This window comes from Pinus tabuliformis, chromosome 9, assembly GCF_031772625.1.
Source record: "Pinus tabuliformis cultivar Carrire ecotype Pingquan chromosome 9, CPIR1, whole genome shotgun sequence".
Lineage (NCBI taxonomy): Eukaryota > Viridiplantae > Streptophyta > Pinopsida > Pinales > Pinaceae > Pinus > Pinus tabuliformis.
In genome coordinates, this window is record NC_142307.1 from 798,723,496 (window position 1) to 798,732,052 (window position 8,557).

The 8,557-nt window shown below is 42.2% G+C and overlaps 1 pseudogene; it reads left to right on the forward strand.

The window, feature by feature from the left end:
* The first annotated feature begins 1,388 nt into the window (after positions 1-1,388).
* On the forward strand, positions 1,389-5,479 carry LOC149151170 (uncharacterized; annotated as a pseudogene).
* Positions 5,480-8,557: the final 3,078 nt, after the last annotated feature.

The following is an 8,557-nucleotide window of genomic DNA, read 5'->3' on the forward strand; positions in this document are numbered from 1 at the left end:
GATATTGTAATCCATCAGGAACTAGTTATCCTACAATGATCTGCCCCCATGAATCAAATGTTGCATATGCGTAGGGTATCCAATGTTTTGCAAGATGATATGCTTTAGATGCATCACTATGTCTGTTGCATGCACCCAAATCAATAAAGACATCCCGATAGGGGTTTTTAAAAATATTTGAAAATGAAAAGATTTTACCAGATGCAGGGAGTCCATGTCCATCTTGTTGCCGAATAGTTGTTTTACTACAGGTGACCCACATTGCGATGAGGTCTGTTTGGAGTGATTGTTGGAGGGGTTCGTAACAGGAGCCACCCAACTGTGCCCAATATCTGCACATGCTTTGGATTTGGCTTTAGAGAGCGAAAAATGGTGTGTAACTCCTGAAACAAAGGGTTTTTATCCTTATTGTCTTCTAAGCCTATTATATCTATGCCCAGTGGACCCTGATATGGTATTTGTTCATCTAGATCTGTGACTGCAAGCAGGTTTGTTTGTTGCATACACCTCCACAATAATGTCGTTATGCAAGTAGTTATGTAAAGCTGGGCATATCGAGGGTTTTTTGCTCAAGATCGCAGTGACGAGAGCATTTCTGTTGAGGCAGCAGAGGGGTCCCAGGGAGCTGTACCGGTGTATTGCATAGGCTATATCAGCAGATATCCTTGTTGTTGTCGCCTTCCCCAAAAATGCCAAACCCATCCACAAAGGTTTTGACAAACAAGCCCTGTGCATGATTGCTTTGGTTTCCCCAAGGGTGGAGGCCGCTGCAGGGCCCAGTTCTCCTTCCTCTGAATGTTCTGGGTACCTTGCGTTCCAGAATCAAGGATGCCTCTGCATATTAGGTGGCTCAACATATGCCCACCCAAAGATGTGAGCCCGCCAGAGGCCAAGTGCCTCAGCTTCATAGTCGCCATGCGAGCCCGCCAAAGGGCTAATCTTGGCCTCCGATCCTAATCTCGCCAAACCAAACTGTAAAACCCTAGTGCATACGAACTCCATTTTCTTTCTCTTTTGTTGTTAATACAGTGTGAAAAAGAATTCAATCTATCAAAAAATTTGATCTCTATTAAACTCTTATAGATTTGAAATTAAGATAAATTTAGAAATTTATACCATTAACTTTATAAAAACCACAACTATATAAAACGATATAAAACTAATTGAAGTATATAAAACTAGCTATATAAAACTAGTTGAAGTACAAAGTAAAAGAGTTCATAAGACAATTTACATTGACAAATAAGACGAGACATTCCATCATACCATAGTTAGTTTTCTCCTCTCTTACACACAATTTAAATTAATAAAAAATTGAACAAAATTCTCAAAAGCATTACTTGATTACCCACAATCTTACAATCATGATAAAAAAATAGAACTTTTGTAGATACCAATAAAATCCATGTTTAAGAGCTTCCTCCCATTTCATTCTCTTAACTATTTAATCAAACGGAGGAATTAACAAACAATGGAGTCGAAGGCATTGTTCCAGTTAGCATGTCGAAATTGTCAACAATGCACATCCATTTAATAATCAAGTACCATGACTACGGAGAGTTTACAGGTTCTCCATGTTGCCCATTACAGACCTTGCAGGCTTCTTCCCATGACTTTTGTGGGCGAGATAAAGTCCATTGGCAGGATTGTAGGCCTTTCGACTTTAATCGATGGACGGTGAAATAGGAATTCTTATCAATCTGACCCCAGTCATGAGATCACTCAGACTTCCTCCTTGTGTGCATTTACAATTGAGAAAATTGTGCAGCTGCAGCCCATCTCGGGCAATGACAGTGGACGAAGATTTCATTAAGTGGGCAGAAGAAGAAGGGAAAAAGGCTTTTCAGCCCATTTCTCCCGAATGCTATTGCATCCTCATTCGAAATCTGATAGAGGCAAACAGGCTCCCGCGGGCAACTGGTTTCGTGCAAGCTCTCGCATATGACCACAACAGAAGTCCTGTTCCCGATCTCTGCAGATCATTCGCACAGAGCTGCAGGGATTTGGGTTCGAAACGTGCGCTGTTCGGCCTGCTTATCGAATCCTTAACATGGGTTGGCAGGATCCAGGAAGAGGGGAACCATGGTTTTGGTTTGATGGTAAAATTTGGTATGATACCCACCAGTTTACGCTCCTGGAATGACCTCTTGCATGCCCTCGATCGCTTACACTGCACTGCCCTGGTATGGCATCTCTTCACCCATATGACCACTGTTAATAGTCTTACATTTAATATTGTTCTTCATGCTTTATGCAAAGAAGGAAAGCTGCAGAAAGCACTGGACTTGATCAATGCGATGGAGGCCAAGCGCCGTGGGCCTAATGTTGTGTCTTACAATACGCTTATTTGTGGGTTTTGTACACATGGAAAAGTAGAATATGGAATGAAATTGACAGCGAAAATGGTTGACAAGGGCTGCCATCCTAATGTCATCACATATAATATCTTGTTGAAAGGCTGTTGCCAACAATGAATGCTGGAGGGGGCGAATTCTGTGTGGCAATGGATGGTCAAGAATGGTTTAGTGCAGAATGAATTCTCTTTCAATATATTGATTGATGGGCAGTGCAAGGAGGGGGATATGCAGGAGGCCTGTAGGCTGCGAGACAACATGCCTCGGCTCGGGTTTTGGCCTGATATTGTAACATTCAATACACTTATTAATGGGTTTTGCATAAGAGGCGAGATACAGGAAGCACAAGAGTTTTTATTGCAAATGTTGAATGGGTGTTCACGTGGTCGGCAGATTCCAGAGGCTGAAGTGGTTCAAGACAACCGTGTTTCTTCTATTGACAATAATGCAGTGTTGATTGAAACTGAAGTGGACGAGCTTCTGCAAGGTGAGCACTTGAAGCCTAATCATATTACTCATACAACCTTGATAAGTGCGTATTGTAGGGCAGGGAAGCTTGAAGAGGCGTTTACGCTCTATGAAGAAATGGTGAGAAGTTGTATCATGCCCAATGAAGTTACCTACAGTTCCCTTATTAATGGGCTATGCAAGGCAGGGAAGCTGTCAGAAGCCAGAGAGCTTCTCAACGAAATGCAGAACATGGGTTTCTTTCCCAGTCATATCACTTACACGACACTGATTGATGCCCTCTTTAAAAGCAGCAAAGTGCAGGAAGCACTTCAGCTTCATGACGAGACGGTGAGAAGAGGACTTGCTTTTGATACTGTAATTTTTAGTGTCCTCATAGACGGCCTTTGCAAGGGAGGAAATCTAGCCAAAGCAAGAGAGATGTGTGAGAAAATGCCAAGTCTAAATGTGATCCCTAATCATATCACTTACACAATACTAATTGATGGCCATTGCAAAACAGGAAACATAGAAGATGCTTGGGAACTGTTAAATGAGATGGAAAAAAGAGGTTTGAAAGCTAATGTTGTCACTTACAATGTACTCACAAATGGACTTAGCAGAAAAGGGCAGATGGATGAAGTAGTGGAAGTTTTCAATACAATGCTCAAAATGGGTGTGACTCCTAGCGATGTGACTTATAGCATTATGATTGACGCATACTGTAAGCAAGGAAACCTGGAACAAGCTTTCGCACTGCACAATGAAATGATACAGAAACAGCTAAACCCTAATGTTGTTACTTTCTCTGCACTTATCAATGGATTAAAAGAAAATGGTAAAATGCAGGAAGCAAAGGATCTATTCCAGAAGATGCTTGAGAAAGATTTGTTTCCTAACGCTGTTATTTACACCTCACTTATTGATGGTCTCTTCAAGGAAGGAAATGTGACCACGGCATTTAAGCTTGGCGAGGAAATGATTGAAAAGGGCCTCGTATTTGATATTGTCACTTACAATGTATTCATCAATGGCCTCTGCAACATCGGTATGATAAATGAAGCCAAGGAACTTTTGAGTGAAATGCACTGGAAGGACTTAGCTCCAGATCACATTAGTTACAACACCCTGACGTATGCACACTGCAAAGTTGGTAATGTTGACGAGGCATTTGAACTTCTCAATGAAATGATGAGGAATGGTTTAATGCCTAATGTTGTTACATACAACACCCTCATGGGTGGATATTGTGTGGTAGGGAGAATGGATAAGGCAGAAGAGCTCTTGAATGAGATGACCAAATAGAGGGCTTTCTCCAGACCATACAACTCACAGAATTATGGTTCGTGGTTATATCAAGAATGGTACCTCACGAGAGGTTTTCCAAATTCCAGGTGCATGAGCAATTATTAGAGAATGATCTTGTACCAGACATTAGAACTTATAATGCACTGATACAAGCTTTTTGCTCAAAGGGAATGACACAGAAAGCAAAGCTTGTTTGGACTAAAATGTCACAAAAAGGATTCGTGCCAGATGTAACCACTTACAATGCTCTTATGGATGGGCACTGTAAACAAAGAAATTTGAAAGAGTCATTTAGGTTGTATTGGGAAATGATGAGCAAACATCTAGCTCCTACACTTGTAACTTATAATATACTCCTTGGTGGCCTTTGTCAAGCGGGAATGATGCAAGAGGCAGACAGTTTGATGAATGAATTGGTGGCGAGAGGTTTTGTACCCAACTATATTACCTACAACACACTTGTTGGTGGGTATAGCATGTCAAGAAATCTGAAAGAGGTCCTCAAATTGTATGATGAAATGATGACAAAAGGACTCAATACTTCCCCTACTACTTACAATGCACTTATCAGTGGTTTCGCTGCAGCAGGTATGGTGCGCCAAGCAAGTGAATTTTTGCATGAAATGCAACAGAAAGGGTTCACTCCCAACTTCCCAACATACAATATTCTGATTGGTGCATGGTGCAAATATCACAACAGAAATGAGGTTACAAGACTTCTCAAAGAAATGACTGAAAAGGGTTTCGTGCTAAATTCTAGAACCTTTCGGTCTCTCATTAATCACTATGCAGAAACTGGAGAGAGAATGAGGGCAAAAAGATTTCTAAAACGGTTACTTAAAGAACGTTTGGTTCTAGCATATTGATTATGTCATGAAATGCAGTCGGTGAAGGGATATTAGATGATTGGTTTCATGAATATTTTATTGGTATTAAGGGAGAAGCCTTCATGGTTGATATAGCACACAAGGATATTTAATGTTTCAAACTTTCGAAGCCATGTAACCCTGAGAGCCGAGTCTTACATGCAATGCGACATCTGACCATTTGTACTCAGAAATTGGATCTGATATTTCATCTGTGAAGTGCTAAACAATGGAAGTGCACCAAATTTTGCAGCCATGCACTGCAGATATGAGCATTGTAGGGCAGCATTTGCTGCTGGGTTTCTTTGTGTTTACAGACTTGAATCTTGAAGAAAGTTTCTGCTGATGCAAAGTTATACTCAAGAGCTGAAAGTTGGTAGCACAAGTTTCATGAATTCTCAATATAGCTTTCACATTTTTACATACATTTATGGGTTCTGTTTAGAACAGTAAATGCATTTCCAACTTTGCAAAATATATCTTAGAGGAGACATTAAAACTGATATTGCTGTATATTGCTATGGATGTGCCAACCTTCAAGTACAGTATATGTTGGGCACTCTTTGGCAACCTGTGATATCCTTTACCTTTTGGTGAAGGTAAATAAAGGTTATACATTGCTTAGTAATGTTGGATTAATCGTTATACTAATTCTAACACAGTATCACAAGCTTATAAGTCATTAATTATGATAGATTTACAGACCAGTACGACTGATCGCTCTGCAGCAATGGCGAGAATGTCAGCACAAGAAACTGTTGCGTTGCATGCACTCTCTACTGCTGCCTTGATGTTGTCCACAACGTCGAAGCCCCTGAGGGAATTATTTTTGGGACCTGCTGTCTTTTCCCAGTAAAATTTGTTGTGTCATCTAAGAGAACGGATCCATCACACCCCTTAAAATCAAAGAGTGAGTAAAATATCAGTATTACAAATCTCTGTACTGAATACAAACCTATTCAATAAACAGACATATGATATACTGAGTACAAATCTCTTCAATAAACATACATATTGCTACTTACATTAACGAAACAGTCGTGAAAATGCATAAGAAGGAGAGAGGCCGCAATCCTCGAATCCTTTTGCAGAGCTTGCTGGATGACGTGCCCCACTATATTGGTAACATTGGGACATGTATTCTGGTAAAAGGTGGGGCTCAGCTGAGTGGTGCATTGAATGAATGCAAATGCAATGAATATAACATTCACTGAAACATCTCGAAATGCCATAACGAACCCTATAACTGGAGACTTGATAGACCTCTCACAGAGTGGGTAGTGTACGCAGAGAATATAGGAGAGAGGCTTAGATTTATATAAGATTTATAAATCAACAAATCAATGTGGGGCATCCCACGTCAAGGCATAGTTTGTCCTCTAGGAACCTCGTCACCATGGCGCTCTTTCCAGCACATTCTTGAGGTCATATAGTGGCTTAAACAACCATGGAGTCTATAACAAAGCAGCTTCAAAATATCCAAATCAATGTGGACATTCTCAAGAACCACATGTATGAAGATCATAATCAGATAGTGGCTTACATAAATGATATTCAATATAGTCAAAGTGAAACTCTAGAACACGTGGATAGCCTCTGCCGTAGCCAATGTTGCACAAATGATCACCTTCGCAGTCTGGAAGCGCGGGTGGAACATATTGATTTTCATATGCACGATTGTGTTGGTTATTTTGCAGCTCCCTCTGTAATCCCTCACCACCCCCCTAGTTGCACAAATGATCACCTTGGATAATCAGATAGTGGATTACATATATGATATTCAATATAGTCAGAGTGAAACTCTAGAACAGGGGATAGCCTCCGCCACAGCCACCATTGCACAAATGACCACCTTCGCAATCTCAAAGCGTGGGTAGAACATATTGATTTTCATATGCATGACCATGTTGGTTATTTTGTAGCTCCCCTTGTACTCCATCCCCACCTATCACGCCCCTACACTGGCGGTACTCTTCCAACGCACTATAGGAGATGCGACACCACTAACCCTTTTCTTTTCACCAATACTCACGGTCATGGACTACGTTTTACTTCTATACTTAGTTTATTTTTCAACAGCTAAGCATATCTTTCGCTATACCATTCATCATATTAACTTCATTACACCATGAATCAGCGTTAAGATGAAATACACAACAGTATAACTGGGAGGGGCAACTCCCTATGATGAGTCTGCCTGTAATAATAATAATAACAGTTTACAATATACAAGTTAAATCTTGAGGAAACCCCAAATTTACATTTAGAATATTTTTACATTCACCAGCACAACTCGGTTAGCCCAGCTCGTCAGCATGCCCACACGGTCGTCACACGACTCTTTCCCAACTCGTCGTTTGCCTCCGTACATTCACCTGAATGCGTTCTGTTCAGCTCGTCTAACTCATCGGGCACTTCCACCAAACGCCCAACTCATCCACCGACGGGTCATGTCACCCATTCAAGGTTTCACCCAATTCACCGTTCGACCAACTCGAGTCGTTCAGGCAGATGCCCTGTAGCGCCCTCGAATGACTCCTCGAACGACCGTTCGAACAGACGCCCTGTCGCGCCCTCGAACAACCTCGAACAATCCTGCCCCAACGCCCTCAAACGACCCTGCACGAACGCCCTCGCCCGATGACTTTGCACGACTTTTCTGAACGACACCCTCGCCCGATGACTTCGCACGACTTTTCTGCACGACGCCCTCGCACGATTTTCCTGCAAGACGCTCTTGCACGACACCCTCACACGATTTTCCTGAATGATGCCCTCGCCCAGATGACTTCGCACGACTTTTCCTTGGCTCGGGTGCTTCGACCCTGCACACTGTCCGCCTGCACCTTCGCCCGTTTCAGTCCACCAACTCACACTTCGCACTTCCTCTGTTTGAAGACTTGAATGCTCATTGATTTCATGCCTTAGCTCCATGCCAAGTTCCTCCTATGTATACGGTTCGCCCAACAAAGAACCAATGCATCCATCCATTGGCCGACCTCCATACTTCATTCATTTCAATCTTTGAAAAGGTTGGCTCGCCCATTGGCCGACCTACCCATGTGTCCATCATTCAGTTCACCCACCCGTCGGCTCGCCCGTCCATCGGCTCGCCCGCCCGTCAGCTCGCTTGCCCGGGACCACCCACGGGGTATATACAACTAAATGCTCCACGCTGGTTGTATTTCGTCCACCTTGCCACAGCTCTTCGCTCGCGCGTTTCCACTTGTAGCTCGTGCCCTTACACCACCCCCCTTGTCACGCCCCTACACTGGTGGTACTCTTCCAACCGAACTATAGGAGGTGCAACACCACCGACCACTTTCTTTTTACCAATACTCACGTTCATGGACTACGCCTTACTTCTATACTTAGTTTATTTTTCTCTTTTACCAAGTACTTTAATTCATTATAATACAGCAGTTAAACATTCATCAGCATTAACACAAATGCACAACAGTATAACTAGGAGGGGCAACTCCCTATGATGAGTCTGCCCGTAATAATAATATATCAATATACAAGTTCAATATTGAGGAAACCCCAAAGTTACACTCAGAATATTTTTACATTCACCGGCAC